This window comes from Monodelphis domestica, chromosome 3, assembly GCF_027887165.1.
Source record: "Monodelphis domestica isolate mMonDom1 chromosome 3, mMonDom1.pri, whole genome shotgun sequence".
Taxonomy (NCBI): Eukaryota; Metazoa; Chordata; class Mammalia; order Didelphimorphia; family Didelphidae; genus Monodelphis; species Monodelphis domestica.
This window is the reverse complement of record NC_077229.1, coordinates 301,534,695-301,556,865: the sequence shown is the minus strand read 5'-3', so window position 1 is coordinate 301,556,865 and position 22,171 is coordinate 301,534,695.

The following is a 22,171-nucleotide window of genomic DNA, read 5'->3' as shown; positions in this document are numbered from 1 at the left end:
GTCTGTTAACCCATTATTCAATATATGAGCATTTACTTTGTTTCCAGTTCTTTGCTAACACAAAAAATTCTACTATAAAAGTTTTGCTCTATATAGGGCCTTTCTATCTTTGTCCTTTGGGGGATCTTTCTAGTAATAGGAGCTCTATTTCTCTTGCTTGAAAGAAGAATTTTTTCTCATATTTCATGTCTTAACTTTTTAAATTCAGAAGCTGATATGAGAATCTGTCTTCTATTAAGCCAGGCCTTAAATGGGTTCGCAAAAATGTTAAACAATGCCATGATTAAATAATACTAGGTGCTAATCACTGATATAAGAGAGGTATTAACTAATTGATGACTGATATTGGGGAGAACATACTAGAATGGAAGCTTGAGTCCTTAGTCGATGTACAGCCCTGATTTTTATTGTATCAGATTCCACTAGATATCATCATGCATTCCTTAGAAAGGAAGTTTAAAAGGACCTTTTCTACCAGATTACTGACCTTGACCTCCTGGGGCAAACATTCCTGTTTTCTTATGTTTCATTCATTTAAAATAAGAAAAGCCAATTACTCATTAACCAAAATACCATATTCTTATAGAAATAACTTTATTTTCCAAAACAAAAAATAGAGAAAAGAGTGGCAATTACTACCAATTACAAAGGTACTTTTATTAACAAAATATAATAAAGACAGAAGTACAAACATATTTCCCTGTGTTGAACATAAATACTGGGAAGCAATTATCTGAGCCATATTGACATTTTATTGTATAAAATTGTAAATTCCAAAGTGTCAGGTCCCAGGCTCATCCCAGCTCATCCAGAGACCCAGAGTTCATTTGTCAACTGGTATGTACAGAGGCAGGTTACACAGACCTCCCCCCTCCCCCCCAGTTTTTCTCTGAACCAAAGGCCAGAGGTCAGTTTGACCAACGAGTGTCATTTCTATACCTTATTCCTCCCAGGAGCAAATCAAAAGACTTCTCTTTGCTCAGAGTAAGTGGACAGAAGCAATCAGAGAATACCTAAACATGCTCTCCTGTCCATGTGGAGAATTGGAAGACTATACTGAATATGCTCTGGGGACAGTGGTTCAATTGGTCAATCCTCCATTAAGGTGGTATAAGAAAGCAGTAGGTTATTATTGTGCAGTAAGAAGTAGGGCCCTCTTATGCCTAGGAGCTAATATTTCATATTAGTTCTAAGTCAGAAGGTTAAAAGTTTAAGGAAAAAAAATAGTAATGAAGGGGCCTGGAGATGGGAGTTTCTGGGTTCAAATCTGCCCTCGGACACTTCCCAGTTGTGCGAACCTGGGCAAGTCATTTAACCCCCATTGCCTAGCCCTTACCATGCTTCTGCCTTGGAATCAATACATAGTAGAAGACTTTCTTCTGCTATAAGAGTTTCAAGAAAAAAAATTATGAAAATGTAACAGAAGGGGAGTAATGGAGGTAGCACAGTGGATAGAGTGCCAGGCCTGGAGTTGAGAGGTCCTGGGTTCAAATTTGTCCTCAGGCACTTCCTAACTGTGTGACCATTGGGAAAGCACTTCACCCCAATTGCCTAACCCTTATGGCCCCTCTCTTAGAGCTGATATTAAGACAGATGATAAAGGTTTTTTTTTTTTTTAAAAGAAGTAATGGAACCCTTCTTTGTAACAAAGAAAAACAGTTGAGCAAAAACAGCTAAAACAGTGACCACATCTGGCAATGTATGCAGCACTCTGTCCCCAGGACTCCCTACTTTTCAGTGAAGGGGAGGAAATTATATTTCATCTTACATTAGTGTAGAGATTGTGCATATTGTTTTCTTGGTTTTGTTTATTTCATTCGATCAGTTTATATGAATTTTGTCATTTGCCTAAATTTCATTTTGGGGAAGGATGGAGGTGGCATGAATTGAAAGTGTAAATGACCATGATATAAAACCCAAAGGTACCAATACATCTTTTTTTAACAAAGAAAAGGTGATGCTTTAGGCCTGAGAATTCCAAGGAAACAGAGTGGATTCTGTTCCTTCCAGAGCATCAGGTTATTAATTATTCATCTAGATCCAGGTAGTCCCGTAGGATTTAAAATTGTCCCTACAGACAAGACAGTATTAATAGTTTTTATAGAAGCTCAGAATTGGAAGGTATTTCAGAGATCATGGGCTCCAGTCTAGGAATCCTCCCTATAATCTCACTGACAAATGGTCATTCCCTCAGCCCCAGAAGTGAGGGGTTTGCTATTTCTGGAGGTAACTATTCTATTTTTGAACAGCTTCCACTGTTAGGAATTATTTTTCTTAGGCCAAGCAAAAATCTGACTGTAATAGTCCTTTGGGATTTAGGAAAGAGAGACAGACTCACACTCATGAGGAACTTAGTTATAATTTATTGATGTTAAAACAAAGAATACAGTGAGGTCATGTACCAGTCTGTGACACAGAGACCCAGGTCTCTTTTGTCCCAATCTAGGACATTCCACAACTCACATGAAGTCTGTCCAGGAACCAGTCATCCTAGCCAGACTAGCCTGAGCAGCTCCTGAACATTGGGGATTTTCAGTGTTTTATATTCAGGAGGACAAAATGAATTGACTTCTTTTAAAATACATCAATATTGGATAGCAGACCTCGGACACCTTTGAATTGTTCAGTCTTTAATTTTATTTTATTTTACTCAGCAATGTGAACTTTCTGTTCCAGTAAAATAGTTTTGTTGCTGTTTCTAATGGGTGATTATTCGTCCTCAATTCTATGTGCTTTACAATGATTATTTCACAGCAACCTTGGGAGGTAGGGGCTATTATTTTCATTTTACCGATTAGGCGAGTTGTTCCTTTGTGTCTGGAATGCTCTCCCTCCAGACTTCCCCTTTGCAGAATCCCTAGTTTCCCTTACTTTCCTTCAAAGCACATCTTAGGTATCCTGCACTACACTAAGTCTTTCCTGATCTACACTATCCTCCTATCAAAAGCACTTTTTCTCTCTAAAAGTTACTTTGAATATACTTTCTATTTACTTATTTGTGTCTCTGTTACATCCCTTGAAGCGAAATGTAAGCTCCTTGAAGGCAGGGACCATTTTTGTCTTTGTTTCTTCAGTACCTATCATTATTTTATATTATATATATAATTATTATTATTATCATGAGACATTTAATAAATGTTTTTAATTATAAAGATATTTTGTTTTACCAATTACACATAATAACAAATTTCCAATTAAGTTTTCTTAAGTTATGTGATCCAAATCGTCTCCCTCTCTTTCTTCTCCCTCCCACCTCCTCCCCCTCCCAGAGGTGGCATTAATAAATGTTTGTTGAATTTAATTGAATAATTTCTTTGAATTGGTGCAGTTCAATTATCCTTAAATTCAATTAAGTACAAGAGAGTTTTGTTATAATAAAATTACTCATTATTACATGATTTATTTATAATAGGCTCATTTAAAGTCAAGCCCTTTAAAAGCCTATTGCAGTTTCAAAACTCTCTCTAGGTCTAATTCCATTAGTGAATTACCCAAAGATGATACCCTACTTTGAAGTGTCAGAATTTTAGTGCTTGGGAAAAATTCAAAGTCTAATACCTTAAGTTCCTATCTTAATGAAAATAACTTCATGAATTAATAGAAAACTTTCTATTTCCTTTAATTTGTTTTTTAAACCCTTACCTTCCACCTTAGAATCAATACTGTGTATTGGTTCCAAGGCAGAAGAGTGGTAAGGGCTAGGCAATGGGGGTTAAGTGATTTGCCCAAGGTCACACAGTTAGGAAGGGTCTGAGTTCAGATTTGAACCCAGGACCCTCCTGTCTCTAGGCCTGGTTCTCAATCCACTGAGCCACTCAGCTTTCCCCATTCTAATTTCTTTTAGAAGCAGATAGAGAATGCTGGGGCAAGAGGAAAGATAACTTTATAAGACAGAAGTAAGCAAATACTACATTTGTTGAATTGAATAATACTCTTTCCAGAGACAGACCATACACTTAACTACAGGTGACCACACCTCATCTTTTCAACAGGCTTACTCATTTCCTACATTTCAGATAAGGAATTCTCATATTTTCATCAACTTTCCAAATAAATTAATGGGAATATTCTGTCATCACAATTTTTCCCTGTATCTAAGAGAGAAAGAAAAGTCTTCCAATCCCCTTCTGATTCAAAGAAGATAAAAGACAAAAATAGGATTATGCTGAGCTGACTCACTGGGCTTTTCTGTTGGGTAATCTTCAGCTACTCAAAAATAAATAAATATAAATCACATGATTCGTGGGATTCTAGAGCTACAAGCGACCTAAGAGGCTATTAGTTAAACTCCTTCGTTTTCCAGATGAGGAAATTGAAGACTAGCAAAATTTAGTGACTTGTCCCAATTCACAGAAGTAGTAAGCATAACAGGAGGAATTTAAACCAAGGTCCTTGAGTCTAGAACAGAGGTTTAACATGGGTCTGTGAGCTGAGAAAGATACAGAGACTGAGAGAGTGAGGAGAGAGGAAGGGAGAGGGAAGGAGGAAGAGAGATGAAAGAAACAATAGAAAATTGTATTTTTTAATTTTAATTTTTCCTTTATTCCAATAACAAATTTCACATAGGTTTTCCAAAGTTACATGTCTCCCTCCCTTCTCCCCCCCCCAGAGGTGACAAGCAATTCCACTGGGTTATACATGTGTTATCACCCAAAACATATTTCTATATTATTCATTTTTGTAATATAGTATTCTTTTAAATACAAAACCCCAAATCATATACCCAAATAACAAGTGAAAAATTATATGTTTTTATTTGCATTTCTACTCCAACAATTCTTTCTCTGGAGGTGAATAGCATTCTTTTTTATAAGTCTCTCAGAATTGTCCTGGATCATTGCATTGCTATTAGTAGCAAAGTCATCCCACAATGTTTCAGTTTTTGTGTACAATATTCTCCTAGTTCTGCTTATTTCACTCTGCATCAGTTCATGTAGGTCTTTCTAGTTCTTTCTGAAGTCATCCTGTTCATTATTCCTTATAGCACAATAGTATTCCATCACCATCATCATATTCCCCAGTTTGTTCAGCCATTCCATAATTGAGGAAAATCCCTTTAGTTCCCAATTCTTTGTCACCACAAAAAGCACAGGTATATTTTTGTACAAACAGGTCCTTTCTCAAAAAAAATTATTTTAAAATAATTAATTTGGGGGCATCTAGGTGGCTCAGTGTAAGATAGGAAGAGAGACAGTCCACTTTGAGCAGAGAACAGTCTCTGACAGAGACTAGCTGAAGAGAGAGTGGGGGAGGAACAAGGAGAAAAAAAAAACCTGAAAATTCCAGGAGAGAATCAGAAACTTGGAGGTCCAATTGGGCACTCACTCCCAGCTGGGAATCTGAGGGAAGAGGTAGATTTCCTAGGCTGAGAAGAAGCCTGTATCTCTGGAGATCAACTGTCTCTTTCTGAATCCCTGGTGACCTCTCACTCAACTCTCAATAACAGCAATCATAGCCATCAGTGGATTTTGTAGCCTGGGACTTTGAAGAGATGGTTCATAGAGATCCCTTTCAAGGATCTCCCTTTTGCTCTCTCTCTTACCTGTCCCTGGACTCCTATAGTCAAGTAGCTAGCTTAGGAGTAGGGACAAACAGGCAGCTGGCAAGAAAAGGGATCAAGGCTGAGAAGCTTTGAACCCCTAGACCTTGGAGGGCCAATTTGCCAGAGGGGACAAGTTGTAGGGCTTCCTGTTCATGCACTTCCCTGTTTGATATTCTTACCACTCCTTCCCTGTTTGAACCCAAATAAATCACTTGTTATTCTAGATTTAGGTCTGGGCTAGTTTCTAACAATAGTAAAGGGGATTGAAGATTTGGGGAGGGTCACACCTCTCCCCAAAAAGGGGGGTTGACTTCTGGATCCCAGTGATCTAAGACTGCCAGACCCAAGGAATAGACCTCTCCTTGGCTGTGGAGTAGCCCTAAGATCCTTAAGGGAACTGACAGTTTGTGTCCCTGAGAAAAACAGAGGCATAAGAATTCATCTTGCCTCTCAAGCATAGATTGGACCTCAAGGCGGATATTGTGTCATCTTACTAAGACTTCCCCCTCTAGACTCTTGTCCTCCATCTTCCAGAAACATTCTCTGAGGAGACATACTTCCCTTTCAAGGGGACAGGACTTGGCTATCACTCCCCAAAAGGAAGAGAGGGGAAGAACAATCTCTTCACTCTCTCAACCCCATTCTCTTTCCATCATCCTTATTCTCCTTTAATCCCTATATTACATCAGAGGATAGAGAGACAGGTCTGGAGAGGGAGATCTTGGGTTCAGTATAGCCTCAGATGCTTTCTAGACCCTGGGCAAGTCACTTAACTCCAATCGCCTAGCCCTTACCCATCTTCTGCCTTGGAACCAATACTTAGTATAGATTCTAAAACAGAATGTAAGGCTTTAAAAAATAATTCATTTCTTTTATTAATTCTATTTATTTTATCCTTTGCATATTCTGCTTATTCTGAGATGGAGTCCATATGCTTTGCAAGACTGCTAAGATGGTCCCTTACACAAAAGACGTTAAGGATCCTGGATCTGAAGCCAATGTTCCTTCCCTCGGTGCCATTAGTCACAACATACTTTTTACAAGATGCAAAGCTCCTATCTTTCCAGATCCAAAGTTTTTAAGAAGCATATATTTTTTGAACTTGTATGGACAATTATATTCTGACCATAATTTCTAAGCCTTCTCTTTCACCTTGGCTGTGAGAGCACAATGGAGAGATTTAATATTAGAACATTTGGGAAACTAGCAAAGCAATTCTTGCTCAGCCCATTTTGTGTCCCTCTATCATTATCTTCTTGTACTTGGCTCATGGGCAGCCAGACCTAGGAAGATGTTTAATTTTTGGTTGTTAATTGGAACAAGACAGATAGTGAAAAGGGCACATGAAGTCCATGAGTAAGAAAAAGAGTTTACATTGATTAGCTTGATGCTTCTTGCTTATTTGTTTTGCTGGGGCATGTTTGTAGAACTGGTGTAAAACACTTCTTGTTTGTTTGAAATGGAATTTCTTTACCTCTTGATCAGGAAATTCACTTTGGAATGGAATGTTTCAAAATAATCCCCTTTTTTCACAGCATGTGGATATAATGTAAATATTCTTTGAAGTAACTATGACACCCTCTGTTTGCCAGGAAAAAAAAAAAACACACTTTCTAGTGATCCAGAGTACTTCATACTTTCCAGGAATATGGCCAAACCGGTTACTATTGTGATCCACCCCATTTTACCAAAGAGACATAGAAAGGTGAAGTGATGTGCCAAAGAACAAAAAGTAAAGGAGATATAGAATTAATATTCTCAACTTTGTGATCTCTTGCTTAGCATAATAAAATTCATTTTCCTTCAGTAAAACAAGTATATACTTTTTAAAATTTTTTATTTTTTTTTAATTTACTTAATTGATTAATTTAAAGTATTTTTCCAGGATTACAAAAATCATGTTATTTCCCTCCCCTCCCCTCAACACCCTCCCATTGTGGACACACAATTCCACTGTGTTTTCAAGTGTATACTTAAAGACAGAAAATGGCTGGGAAATGGCAGTAGGAAAGGATGAGTAGATGAGACACTTTTCAAATTCACATAGTTGTTGGTCTTAGCTTTTCTACTCTGGGGACATGTCCTCAAAGCTGTAACTCATTTGGGATAGTAGATGCCCTCTCCCAGGGTAAAGTATTTGGAGGGTGCTTCTTCCTGCCCATCTCATACTTGGATATGATAATGGTATTGGCAGTGGCAGGTAATTGAGTTCAGTCACTAGTGCCCTTTCTTCCCTGCTTAGCTTCTTCCCTGGCAGCTGTGGTTCTTCCCCTACTTGCTTATGCTTCTATGTGGCTATACTTGCAGAAGGGTAAAAAAATTAGGGTTGTCCCAGAGTGAACATCTTCCCCATTTCCATCTGTATTTAGCAATATTACTCATTGTACATAGAGATATCTCCTGAATCATGACTTCCTACATTGTATATGTCTCACTGAGCTATTAATAATTTAAGGTGTAATGTATAATCTATAATCAAAGTGCTTGTCTTCTCAATGAAAAGGGAGGGATAAAAGGAGGGAAAGAATTTAGATCTTCTAAATTTTTTAAAAAAAGAATGTTAAAAATTGCTTTTATATTCATTGGAAAAAATAAAAATTATAGGTTTTAAAATAATCTAATGTGCATTTTACTGTCTTTTTGAGGCTTATACAGCTCTCCATAAGGTAGCTAGGGGGCAAAGTGGATGGTGTGCTGGTCCTGGAGTCAGGAATACTCATCTTTCTGAGTCCACATCTGGCCTTAGACACTTACTAGCTGTGCGACCCTGGGCAAGTCGTATAACTCCATTCGTCTCAGTTGTCTCATCTGTAAAATGAGCTGGAGAAGGAAATAGCAAATCACTCCAGTGTCTGGGCCAAGAAAATCCCAAATGGGTTCATACAACTGAACAACAAAAAAAGATAGATAGTGGACAAAGGTGTGATGGACGAGACTAATGAAGTGATTTACCCAGGTTCATAAAATTCCTGTCAGAGTTAGATTGGAACCCAGTTCTTCCTGACTCCCTAGTTCCCCATTAACCCCAAGGCATCTCCTCCAAGGAAAAATTTAAACAGGCATCAGAATGGTATTGTGGAAAGATCCCTACAGAAGAGTTGGATTTGCTTATCAGAATAGAGAATAACCTATGTGTGATATTGGCTAAGTTCCCTTCTCAGTTTCTGCATCTATAAAATGAGGGGTTTAGACTAGATCACTTCTAATTGCCCTTTGATCTCAAACTCCTGTGATGTTATAACCTGAATTCAAGTCCCAATTCTGACACTAGCTATGTGATTGTGTGTCATTGAACTTCTGAGTGTCAGTTTCCAGATCTCAAAAAACGGGAATAATGATTCTTATAAAATCTACTCTATAAATGGGCCATGAAAATAGGTAGCATTTTGTAAACCATCTATCCTTATGGAGAAGTAGCTTGGCATAATGGAAATCTTCCAGGATTTGAACCTGGTTTGAATTTTGGTCCTGTTGTGTACTGCCTGTGTGACTGGGTAAGTCACTTCATTTCAGTGACTCAGTTCTTTCTCTTGGAAAATAAAAGAATTTAGCTAGGTGGCCTAATGGATAGAGATCTGGGCTAGGAATCAGGAAGACCTGACTCCTGGACTTCCAATCCATCCTAGCTGTGTCACCCTGGGAAAGTCACTTAATCTCTATTTGCCTCAATTCCCTAAACTGTAAAATAGCAATAGCAATTAAAAAAATTGCAATAAAAAATCCTGTTAGATAGCAATAGCACCCACCTAACAGGGTGATTGTCATGATCAAATGAGATAATGGTTGGAGAGAACTTAATAAGGGTTTGATCAATTCTTATTTCCTTCCCTTCTTCGCTTGGATGCCTTTCTAAGGTCCCTGTAAACTCTAATTCTTTGAACTTATTAAAACATTAAAGCTATATATAGTTGCCCCTCACCTCCAAAATCTAAAAACGCAAATCTATGGTAACTCTCCTTCATTTGTACATTTATACATAGTTTCCTAAAACCAGGTTTCATCTGTTGGAATATTCTATTTATATTTCGCCCTCCCCCCAAATGCTATTTTCTTCTGGGCACACCCTCTAGGAATAGTGAGAGTCAACTATCACTGCACATTTCCTTTCAGTAAGGAAACCCCCAGTGTTAGACAGTGATCAAATGATGTGCAATGGCAAGAATTCAAAGATTCCTTGATTGTCAGGAAGTCTTCTTCATTTGAAAGATTTTTTTTAACTTCCCTGGTAGCAGAAATAATCCTCCTGAAATAAGTTGTTCACTTTGGGCATGAAAATCAAGGGAAAATGTAAGAGGATATTTATTTAAGATACTACTGCTGATTTATCATTATAATTTATTTAGGAAATAAGTGGCTTTAATGAGCTAGTCCTTTGTGAAAAATAATGTCTGTCTTGAGCAATGCGAGTTTTGTGAGAGTTTAGCTTTATGCAAATATTACCCTAATTAAAGAGAATTATTTAATAAATCATGTTGGAAATTGGAGTAGTTCTATATCTGAGCAGTGTTTTTCCTCTTACTGATTCTCTCTAGTTACCCCTGACCAAACAACAAAAATCCAAGACCTTAGACAGGGAAATGCTGGCAAATTAAACATCAGGACTCTCTGAGGTTACTCAGGCAATTGCCAAGCATTTATTAAGGACCTACAACATGCCAGGCACTGTGTTTGGTGCAGAGTTTACAAAGACAAATGAAAGAGACTCTGCTCTCAAGCTTATAATCTATTGAAGGAGACAATATGTACAGACAGAAATAGAAACAAAATTAATACACATCCAAAATAAACACAAGATCATTAGGGAGGGAAAGTGTCCATATGAAAAAGAAGACATCTGGCAAGGCTCAGGAAAGAATTCAAGTAGTAGAAAGATGACTCTTGATCAGAGCCTTGAAAAAACTGAGGGGTGGATTCTCTGAAATGGAATTGAGAAGGGAGTATATTGCAGACAGAAGGGATGACCAGGACTAAGGTTTGGAGATGGGAGATGGAAGATGAGGAACAGAAAGGTGAAATCTGGCTTGTGAGAAAGGGAGGCCTGTATGTCTAATGAGGCCAGAAAGCTAGACTGAGCCCAGATTGTGAAGGATTTTTTAAAAATTATTTATTTAGAATACTTTTCCATGGTTACATGATTCATGATTTTTCCCACCCTCTTCCCTCCCCCCTCCCAGAGCTGATAAGCAATTCCACTGGGTTATATGTGTATTATCGCTCAAAATTCATTTCTATATTATTCATATTTGTAATAATCTTTTAAAACCAACAACTCCCCTCACCAGATTGTGAAGGATTTAAAAAGTGGAAAAGAGATATTTAAATTTTATGTAAGGGATAATAGGGGGCTATTGGGAGTGATTAAGGAGAGAAGTGGCATGGTCACAGCTTAAAGAAAATAGTTTTGGCATCTAGGTGGAAGATGGATCAGAGGAGAGCTGAACCGGGGAGATTAATTGAATCTATTGCAATGGTTCAGGTGAAAAGTAATGAAAGCCCATCCAAGGTGGCAGCTGTGTGAGTAAAAAGGGACGCATATGCCAGATGTAGAGATAAAAATGGTAAGATTGGTTCAAATCTAGCCTCAGATACTTCCCACTTGTATGACCCTGGGCAAGTCACTTAACCTCCATTGGCTAGCCCTTACCACTCTTCTGCCTTGGGACCAATACACAGTATTGATTCAAAGGTGGAAGGTAAAGGTTTTTTAAAAAATGCTAAGATTGGGTAACCTACTGGCTATATGGAATGAGTAAGAGGAAAGAGCTAAGAATGACTCCAAGGTTATGGACCTGGGAGATTGGAAAAAAAGGTGATGCCCTGATCAAAAATAGAGATCAGCTCATATGCATGTGTATACGCAACTGTGTGTATAAACATATATGTGTGTATACATATATAATTAAATATAACATATATACGTATAAAAAGAGGGTTGATCTCTATGTACATAAACACATATATACACATACATATGTGTGAGCAGATATACTGTGTGTATATATATATATAACAATTACAGCTTTTAAAATAGCATTTTAGCATTTACATCTTGCTTTTTTGCTATTATATATGTTTTTCATTGGGGAAATTTAAAACGTGTGCTTCTTAATTCATAATGCTAACAATTAAGTAAGAGATGTATATGGTGTTATATGTATGCAGCAAGACATTGGAAACTAGTTTCTCTTCTGATAGACATAAATTCCTGAGTTTTTTATCTGTTTGAGTCTCATAAAGCTATTTGCCCATGCCTGATAACTTTGCCTCTCTCATCCCTATAGGATGGGTGGAAGCATAGCAGGAATCTTGCAAGAGATACCCTGTATCAGATGGTGTGAGAGGTGAGGGTCAGAGAGCAGAATGGTCAACAGCTGCTGCTGCTTCTGGGACTCCACCGCACAGCAGAGGGAAGTGATCACAGTGGAAGAATGCATGAGGGCTCTCGGCACCACTGCAGCAAACTGCACCTAAAGTTGCCCTGGGATAGGTGTTCAGGGTGGCCCCCTCTGCCTGAGAACATCAAAGTAGAAGAGAAGCATCAGCTTGGGGAGCAAAAAGGGCAGGACACTGAGACAGCAAAACAAAGGCTTGTAACCAGGAACTAAGAACCAAAATGGTAATCCCTGTTCTCTAACTGAGGCTAGGTGGCACAGTGGCTAGAACACTAGACCTGTAGTCAAGAAGATCCTAGTTCAAATATGACCTCAGACACAGGCTAGCCATGTGACCCTGGGCAAGTCACTTAACTGTTTGCCTCAGTTTCCTCATTTCTAAGATGAACTGCTGAAGGAAACAGCAAACCACTCCAGTATCTTTGCCAAAAAAACCCAAGTGAAGTCACTAAGAGTTGTAAACAACCGAACAATTCTCTAACTCTTTTTCTCTTCTGCCCCTCTTGTTCTCTTAAGGAAGAGGTCGGATTTTCTAGTCCATAATATTTAGGAATTTGTCTTCATAATAATAATACCTAACATTTATATAGTGCTTACTACATGCCACACTGAATTAAGCACTTAAATATTTTCTCATTTGATTCTCACAACAACCCTAAGAAGTAGGTGTTATTATTATCCTCGTTTTACAGATGAGAAAACTGAGGTAAACAGAAGTTAAGTGACTTGCCCAGGGTCACATAGGTAGTATCTGAGACTGGATTTGAATAGAGATCTTTCTGACTCTTCCCAGTGCTCTATCCACTATGCCCCCTATTAGTATGTTTTGGTTTTCTGTTCAAGAAGAAATTTATTATCTACTTATTGTCATTAGTCAAAGCACTAATTTATGTGGATCCCACAGGAATTAAATACAGTTGAGGCAGACCATGGTCAACAATTTACACAGGGAGAGAGATCAATAGGTTTTATTTTGGGTAGGAGGCATTCCCTGGCACAAAAGGGGGGAGGGGGCTCAGAGTAATAAGAGATTTTATTGGTATGACAAAGTAGAGAAGCACATGTGAATCCAGACCAATACATAAATCCAATGAGTATAAGGCAATCCTAGTTCCAGAATGGTTGTATATATACCAGGCTAATTTTCTGAGGTTGCCTCAAGCATATTCTATTTCCTTTGTTTTATTTCAGTCAAGTTTGAAAGATAACCCATCTCTCTAAGAGGAGGAGCTAAGGACCTTAGCAAAAATCATGCCTGAAGGGAGGACCTGGGGAAGAGGGAAGCTGCTCACAAAAGGTCAGAACCTGAAAGAGTAACTTGTTCTGCTTACCAACCTTTGATCTCTACTCCACTCACTGCTAGAGGCATTTCATCATCCCAGCTAGATATAAGCAAGTTAAAACTTTTTAGAATCCTTCAAGGAGAGATAATCCACCAGAAAGAAATGGTAGCACTTGTCAAACCTTTGTGCACAGTAACTAAACAGTATCTTACCCATTTCTAAATGTAATAATAGGTATTGTTCTCTCTCTATTTCTGTGTGCTCACCTACATAGAACAATGACAAAATATGATAAGAATCATAAAATCTCAGCATTTGATGGGACCTCAAACATTATCTGGATCAACCCATACTCCAACCCATATCTAAACATAAATCCTCTTTACACCCTCAATGAGTGGTGATCCAGTAATTTTTTTTAAAAGTTCTAGTAAGGAAGATCTCAGTGCCTCCCCAAGCAGCCTATTCTACTTTTGGAGAGCTCTAATTTTAAAGATTTTCCTTACTATTGACCTTGACATGCACCATTATCTCCAATATGCATTGTTCATAATTCTGGCCTCTGGGCAAGCCAAAAAAGTAAAGTCCCACTTTCTACATGAGAGCCAAGCTTTCACATACTTGAAAATTAATATCATATCCCCTTCCAGTCTTCTCCAGTCTGAAAGATCCTGCTTCCTTCAACCAATGGTCAGCAGTTCCATCACCATCCTGGCTACCTTTCTTGGCATTATAATTTTTCAATGTCCTTCCTAAAAAAAAAAAATACCTAAGTATGATAAGCCAAAAGTGATCTGATCAGGGCAAAGTACACTAGGACTATCAGTTCTCTTATTCTGAATACTATATTTCTCTTAATATGGTGTGAAGATTAAAATTAACTCTCCCCTGATTGTGAAGATTAAAATTGTAACCCCTACCAATTTTTAGAACACCCTACTTAAAGTTAAGTGGGAAGATCTGCCCATTTTTTAGATCTAATCACCAAAAGTGTAAAGATCCCACTTAATCATTAAGTGGGAGATCTGTGACCCTTGTGTGCAATAGTGGGTGACAAATCAGAATCAAATGATTGCCTCCTGGACAGTCCTAAGCCAGGCTTTAGACTATGATTTGTCCACATAAAAAGTGGAGGAAGACACAGGAAGTAATGCAAGAGAAAGTGTCTTTAAAAGGGAGTGACACCTTCTTAAGTAAGTTCTTCTGGCAGTTCTTGATTCTTTGAAGTGGAGGCTGGTGAAGAATGTGCTGACTGGATCTGAGATCCTGTTCCTGGTGAGGCTGTTCTAAAATCTCTTCCTTTGAAATGACACTTGGTGAGTGAAAAAGCTGACTCTTTAACTGCTGGATTTTTATGAAGAGATTTCCCCAGGACCTTGGCTGAGGCCAGCTAAAGACCAATTCTCTGCCCTGGTTTTGAGCCAGGGACTGGGAGTAAATTATTTAGTGCTTAGGCTAAATATCTTACCTTATTCCTCTCTCTGATTTTCTTCACTCTTCTATATTTTGTAAATAAATTATAAATAAAATCTCTTTGGAATAAATTAAATTCCTGGGGACCACACTCTTAAATAATCCAATCTAACCCTTTAAAAAATAAACCTCTTTCCCCCCTCACAATAAGCTAAGGGTAGCATTTGTTTTTTGTCTATGACCTTGAACTGCTGAGCATTTGAACTTCCATTCAATCAATCAATCAATATCTATTTAGCACCTACTATGTGTCAGGCAATGTGCTAAGTGCTGGGGGACCCAAAAACCAGATAAAAGATAGCACTTTCCCTCAAGGAGCTCACAATTTAATGGATCTAGAGATATTTTTAACATGGATTGTTGTTGTGCTTTCCCCTTTATGGTACTAGTGAATCTTATTTTCCTCAAAAGGACACACATGAAATAGGGGAATACAAATACTGTGAAGATTAAATTTAATTCTCTCCTGATTGTGAAAATGAAAATAATTAACTCTCCCCTGATTGTGAAGTTTAAATTGTAACCCCTATTTTTAGAACACCCTACTTAAAGTTGAGTATGGAGATCTGCCCATTTTTAGATCTAATCACCAAAAGTGTAAACATCCCACTTAATCATTGAGTGGAAGGTCTATGACCCATGTGTGCTATAGTCAGAATCAACTGACTGCCTTCTGGGCAGTCCTAAAGCAGAACGTCAACTGTGATTGGTAGATGTAAAATTAGGGGAAGACATAGGAAGAGATGCAAGAGAAAATGTCTTTAAAAGGGAATGACAATTTCCTGAAGGATTCAATTCTTTATGCTTTCTATTTGAGGCTGGTGAAGAGGGGCATAAGGATCTGCTGACTGGACCTGAGACCCTGTTCCTCTGATTGACACATGGTGAGTGAAAAGCTGACTCTTAACTGCTGGATTTTTCTGAAGAGACTTCCCCAGGTCCTGGGCTACAAGGGCTGAGGCCTGTCTGGTTGAGGACTATGCTCCCCTGCCTGAGTTGAGCCAGAGGGCCTGAGATAAATTACTTAGTGTTTAGGCTAGATAGCTTACCTTATCCTCTCTCTGATTTCTTATTTCATTCTTTCTTTCTTCAATTTGTAAATAAATTGTAAATAAATCTCTTTGGAATTAATTAAATTTCTGGTGAGCACATTCTTAAATAACCCAGTCCAGTCCTTTAAAAATAACCTCTTTTCCCCTTACAATACAGATGTTCAAGAAAGGCCAGCCATGTAACCAACCCCTCCAGAGGGATGGGTTCTACCATGAAGATGCATCATCTAGATTTCTTTTTCATTCCTTCTCCCTCCAATATACTCAGCTTCAAAATCTGAGAATAAGGATCAGTCTAATGTCAGCTATATGTGCCTTTAAAAGCTACTTGTATATATTCAGTGTAAGAAAAAGGTTGATACCTTATTAGGGTGGCTGGCCACAGTTTCTGCCATTTTGTCTCATGGCTCTCTTGACCTGACCCAATTGGTATAATAATATAGCACCAAACAAATTGGACTGCTTTTTTTCCCCCACTAAATTTATTGGTTGTTTTGGCATTAAATAGAATAAGTTCTTAGTAGCAACATTCATAGCTAAGCAGTGTTCTCTGGACTAGAAGTTAAGAAATCTGACAAGTCCAAGCTCTACTACCAACTGATGGTATGATATAGGATGTACAATTTTACTTCCTTAAGCCTCAGTTTTCTCATCTATCAAATGAGGAGCTTAGATTAATGATCCCAAAAGTCTGTTCCCTTTTAGGTCTGGGATAAAATTCTCAGAAATTCAGAAGGCAATTGACCTAGGCAAAGGAAACAGTTTAAGGGCCTGTAAACAAGGTCATTTTCATTATTACCAAGTTCTTGGAAGGCTGTGAGAATCCTTTCCCGTGAGAGGGTTCTGTAAATGATAGTCCAAATTTTCTGAGCAGCAATATGAATACTAAGCATAGGAAGCCACAGAAAGATTATTATTTGTAAGCAGGGTCAGAAACTTCTTCCTCTCCACACCCTACATGTTTCTTTTGTATAAGTGGCTTTCATTGACCAGTTCCTACTAACTTCTAAGAGCTCTCTCAGCTTTGACCAAATAGATGGGTGAAAGGAAGAGTCAATAAGAATCTAACACAAAGAGGTCAAAGGATCATAGTATTAAAAGCTAAATGTATTTTAGAAATCAAGAGGAGTAAACTGAGACGCAGAGCCATAAAGTGACTTGCCCAGCAGACATAGAGTTAATTAGCTAGCAGAACCAGAATTCTAACCCTGATTCTAGGACTTGAAATCCATTGCTTTTTTTGTTGTTCCTACATTGCCTTCCAATTTCATTTCTTCTATGAGTATATTTAATTTTCAATGAAAAGTTATTTTGATATATCTGATTGAAAAGACAGAACATCCCAGGATTTCTCATCTTTGTAAGTTTTTTTTAAAAGCAGTGCTACACAGTATAGCTACAAGAACTCAAATACACAAATGAGTCAGTGATCTCATCGACTCAACTATTCCTTCCAAAGATGCAGGTTGCAACTTATCCAAGTTTACCTATCCTGTGGAAGCCTTGTTTATATCTTCTCACAAGTTTGCCACAGAAGGCTTAACCACTGCACTAAAGGATTTCCTTGATTTTGCCTAACTTCCCAAAGATATCATTGGAGATCTCAGGCAATCTACAGTTATCCCTCCCCTTTACCATATGACCAGCCCACTTTTTCTATCATACATGATGCAAAACAAATTAACAGTTTTTCATTAATGGCCTGTTGTGTAGAATGCAGTGGAAAGTGTCCTAGATTTGGAGTCATAGAACTCAGGGAATCTACTAACAGGGCACACACAAGAATTATATGAATATAACTACAAAATACTCAATACAGAAATAGACCTAAATAATTCCAGGTATGGGTAATGGTGTGTGCAAAGTCACAGACATAGGAGATAGCATCCTGAATTTGGAAAACCATAAATAGATTAGCTTGGCTGAAATATAAAGTGTATGAAGGGCAATAAAATTATATGAATCTGAAAAGGGCTGGAGTCAGATTATAAAGGATTTTAAGTGCCAAGGTGAAAAGTTAACATTAGTGAACCACTGAAGATTTTGGATCAAAAGAATGGCATGGCCAAGCCAGGAAGGCCAAAAACAGAGAGGTAAAACTATAGACCAATTTCTTTAATGAACATAGAAGCAAAAATTTTAAATAAAATACTATCAAAGAGACCACAACAATTTATCACAAGTTTTATTCAGTATGACAAGGTGGGTTTTATTCCAGGAATGCAAGGATGGTTTCATATTAGGAAAACCATCCATATAATGGACCATATCAATAATCAAACTAGCAAAAATCACATAATTATCTCAACAGATGCAGAAAAAGCCTTTCACAAAATGCAACTCCTATTCCTATTGAAAACACTAGAAAGTGCTAGCAGCAATGCAATGACCCAGGACAAACCAGAAGAACTTACAAGAAAGAATGCTATCCACATGCAGAGAGAGAACTGTGAGACAGAAACACTGTAGAAAAACATATGATTGATCAAGTAGTGCGATAGGGATTTGATTAGGGTTTTTATGTTAAAAGATCACTCTACTGCAAAAAAGAATAACATAGAAATAGGTTTTGAACAATGACACATGTAAAACCCAGTGGAACTGCTTTTCATCTCTGGGAGAGGGGAGGAAAGAGTGGGGCTGGGGGGATCATGAATCATGTAACCGTGGAAAAATATTCTAATTAAAAAAAGGAAAAAGAAAGAACTATGGGAATAGAAATGTGGGGGGCAAGGGTGGGGGGGGAGAAAACACTAGAAAGTATAGGAATAAAAGGGCCTTTCCTCAAAATACTAAGTAGTATTTATTTAAAACCATCAGCAAGTATTATCTGCAATGGGGATAAGTTAGGAGCCTTCCCAATAAGATCAGGAGTGAAACAAGGATACACATTATCACCTCTATTATTTAACGTTGTACTAGAAACACTAGCAGTAGCAATTAGAGAAGAAAAAGAAATTGAAGGTATTAAAGTAGGCAATGAGGAGACAATCACTCTTTGCAGATATGATGGTCTATTCAAAGAATCCTAGAAAATTAAAAAGCTAGTGAAAATAATTAATAACTTTAGCAAAGTTGCAGGATACAAAATAAAGCCACACAAATCATCAGTATTTCTTTATATTTCCAACAAAACCCAGCAGCAAGTTAAAAATAAATTCCTTTTAAAATCACTCTAGGCAATATAAAATATTTGGGATTCTATCTGCTAAGACAAATACAGGAATTATAATAATACAACTACAAAACATTTTTCACACAAATAAAACTAGATCTAAACAATTGGAAAACCATTAATTTACTTATTCAATGCCATTCCTATCAAACTACCAAAAAACTTTTTTTTTCAAAAAACTTGTTTTTATAGAATTAGAAAAATAATAACAAAATTCATCTGGAAGAACAAAAGATCAAGAATAATATCAAGTGAATTATTGGGGGGGGGGGGAATGTAAAGGATGGAGGCCTAGCAATATCAGATCTTTTTTTTTTTTAGTTTATGTCAATGGTTCTCTTTTTTTTTTCTTTTTAATTTGGTCATTTCCAAACATTATTCATTGGAAACAAAGATAATTTTCTTTTCTTCCCTCCCCACCCTCTCCCCACCTCTCCCGTAGCCCACGCGCGATTCCACTGGGTATCACATGTGTTCTTGATTCATTTGTTGGTATTTGCATTAGAGTGTTCATTCAGAGTCTCTCCTCAGTCATATCCCCTCAACCCCTGTAGTCAAGCAGTTGCTTTTCATCGGTGTTTTTACTCCCACAGTTTATCTTCTGCTTGTGGATAGTATTTTTTAGATCCCTACAGATTGTTCAGGGACATTGCATTGCCACTAATGGAGAAGTCCATTACCTTCGATTGTACCACAATGTATCAGTCTCTGTGTACAATGTTTTCCTGGTTCTGCTCCTTTCGCTCTGCATCATTTCCTGGAGGTTGTTCCAGGCAATATCAGATCTTAAATTGTACTCTAAAGCAGTGATCATCAAAACAATATGGTATGGAATAGACTAGGGGTAAATGACCTCAGCAATTTAGTGTTTGATAAACCCAAAGATTCTAGCTTTGGGGATAAGAACTTACTATTTGACAAAAACTGCTGGGAAAATTGGAAAATAGTATGGGAAAAATTAGGTTTAGACCAATATCTTACACTCTATATCAAGATAAGTTCAAAATGGGTATATGACTTAAATATAAGGAGTGATATTATAAGTAAATTAGGTGAGCATAAAATAGTATACCTGTCAGATCTATGGGGAAGCGAAGAATTTAAGACCAAACAAGATATAGAGAAAATTATAAGATATAAGATGAATGATTTTGATTATTTTAAATTAAAAAAGTTTTGTGCAAACAAAACCAATGCAACCAAAATTAGAAGGGAAACAACAAACTGGGGGGAAAAATTATAACAAATTTCTCTGGCAAAGGTCTAATTTCTCAAATATATAAGGAACTAAGTCAAATATATACGAAATCAAGCCATTTCCCAATTGTCAAATGGTCAAGGGATAGAAATAGTCCGTTTTCAGATGAAGAAATCAAAACTATCAATCACATGAAAATGTTTTCTAAATACCTCCTGATTAGAGAAATGCAAATCAATAACTCCGAGCTTTCACTTTACACCTAGAAGATATTACAATAAAGGAAAATAATAAATGTTGGAGGGGGAATAAAAGGAATGACACAGGCAGACCTTTGTCTTAGGATGTGTTTTGTCAGTTGTTTGGAAGATTGTTCTCTAATGGGAGCTAATAGAATCATAGTCCAATTAAGTGGATATTACAATAGACAAAGCAAAACATGATAAAGACCAGAAAGAAAGCCTAGGAAAAGAGAGAAAGGGAAAGATATGAGAGATGTTATAGAGGGGGAATTGATGAGATTTTGCAACTGATTTCAGGGCAATAGATAGGGAGAGAGAAGATTCAGAGATGGCTCCCAGGTTGTTAACTTAGACAATTGAAGGGGCAATGGGCTTTCAATAGCAATTTTTTGACCAGATCTATGAATTCTCAATGAGGAAACCTTTAGTAATGAAGATCAGTATGCATTCCGTGACTGGTCAATTAAGAGAGTTGCCTAAGAGCATTAAAAAATTAAATAACTGTGTGAACCAGGACAAGTCACTTAACCCCCATTGCCCAGCCCTTACCACTCTTCTGCTTTGGAATTGATATGTAGTATTGATTCTAAGAAGGAAGATAAGGGTTTAAAAAAAAAATCTAAGTAATCTAACTGCCCCTATACAAGATAAAGTGACGGTAATCTCAGAGGAAAGGTATTAAGATTACTGAGGACAGGGAAAGGCTTCTTACAGAAGATGGAACTTTAGTTGAGACTTGAGGTAAGTCAGAGACAAAGATGAAGAGAAAGAACTCTCCAAGTATTGGAAACAGCCAGTAGAAATGCAGAAATTCTTGGAGTTGAGAGATAAGTGTTATATACTAATAGCAAGTGGGGCAGTGATTTGAACCTTGATTTTACTGATTTCAAGAGTAGATCTCTATTGTTTATAATGCCACTCTTTCTCTTTCAAGAACATCCAAGAAGGATCTATATGAACACAACTATAAAACACTCGCCACACAACTAAAACTAGACTTGAACAAATGGAAAAACATTAACTGCTCATGGATAGGATGAGCCAATATAATAAAAATGACCATCCTACCCAAACTTATTTATCTATTTAGTGCCATACCCATTGAACTACCAAAATACTTCTTCACTGATGTAGAAAAAACCATAACAAAGTTCATTTGGAAGAACAAAAGATCAAGGATATCCAGGGAAATAATGAAAAAAAAACACATATGATGGGGGCCTTGCAGTCCCTGACCTAAAACTATATTACAAAGCAGCAGTCATCAAAACAATTTGGTACTGGCTAAGAAACAGAAAGGAAGATCAGTGGAATAGACTGGGGGAAAGCGACCTCAGCAAGACAGTATACGATAAACCCAAAGATCCCAGCTTTTGGGACAAAAATCCACTATTCGATAAAAACTGCTGGGAAAATTGGAAGACAGTGTGGGAGAGACTAGGAATAGATCAACACCTCACACCCTACACCAAGATAAATTCAAAATGGGTGAACAACTTAAACATAAAGAAGGAATCCATAAGTAAATTGGGTAAACACAGAATAGTATACATGTCAGACCTTTGGGAGGGGAAAGGCTTTAAAACCAAGCAAGATATAGAAAGAATCACAAAATGTAAAATAAATAATTTTGACTACATCAAACTAAAAAGCTTTTGTACAAACAAAACCAATGTAACTAAAATCAGAAGGGAAACAACAAATTGGGAAAAAATCTTCATAGAAACCTCTGACAAAGGTTTAATTACTCATATTTATAATGAGCTAAATCAATTGTACAAAAAATCAAGCCATTCTCCAATTGATAAATGGGC